The sequence below is a fragment of the Belonocnema kinseyi genome, chromosome 9 (assembly GCF_010883055.1).
Source record: "Belonocnema kinseyi isolate 2016_QV_RU_SX_M_011 chromosome 9, B_treatae_v1, whole genome shotgun sequence".
Taxonomy (NCBI): Eukaryota; Metazoa; Arthropoda; class Insecta; order Hymenoptera; family Cynipidae; genus Belonocnema; species Belonocnema kinseyi.
Window position 1 is genome coordinate 111084797 of NC_046665.1, and position 949 is coordinate 111085745.

Consider the following 949-nt stretch of genomic DNA (forward strand, 5'->3'; position numbering starts at 1 on the left):
GAGGTCGGATTCGGATTCAGCGCAGCAAAAACCTTCGGGTATACTAGGTCTGGTCTCTGGTTCCGGACCTTTGTCAAATTTTGTCGGCCTGTGTAATTTAACGTAATTTAACAATTTCAGACCACGATAGCTTACGAGATTTATAGTAAAACGGCTCATTAGATGTTAAGTTAATCTTCATCTCAAACGAAATTAGATTCGGTGTTTTGCGATTTTCATGGTACGCGTCAACTAATTTTTCTAGTTCGCACTTTTTCTCATTTCCCCTATTTTACTCACAGATAAATCGGTAGTTTCTTATCGGGATTTTCCGAAACGTTTATTAACTTAATGTCGTTTTCTAGGTTCTCATATTCTATAGTTACTTTACCTCGTCTAATTAAGGTTATCCCGGGAGTATTAAAAAAGTCTCGACCTAATATCGCATCATGACTCATGGTATTATCCGAAACAACTGCGAAAAGGACCGGTAACTCTTTACCTTTCAAAGGTTGCAGCTTTTCGTTTACTTTAATATAGCCTATAATATTTAAAGGCGAAAAGTTAATACCTGTATAAGAATGTCACTGCTTCGATTCATCTAAAAATTTGTTATCACTAAAATTCCGCAAATATATTTTCTCTTTGACTAACGATATAGGACTACCATTATCTACTAACGCTTCGATGTATAGTAATTGCTGTGACTTCAAAATGCACAGCTTGCCCGATTGAAAATGATTTAGGTCACGTATTTTTTCAAAAGAAACTTAAAAATTACGAAAGAGCAGCCCTTTTCTCGTTCCAATTATAATTTCAGAGTTACAATCACTTTTCAAATTGTCTCCGAGTTTTTATTTAATGTGGTAACGACATCCTTTTCAATCATTTTATAGTTTTAGAGCTTAATTTCCATACTAAATTGATTAGCTGGTCAAGATATCGATTAGAATTCATTAAACTGTCCAAA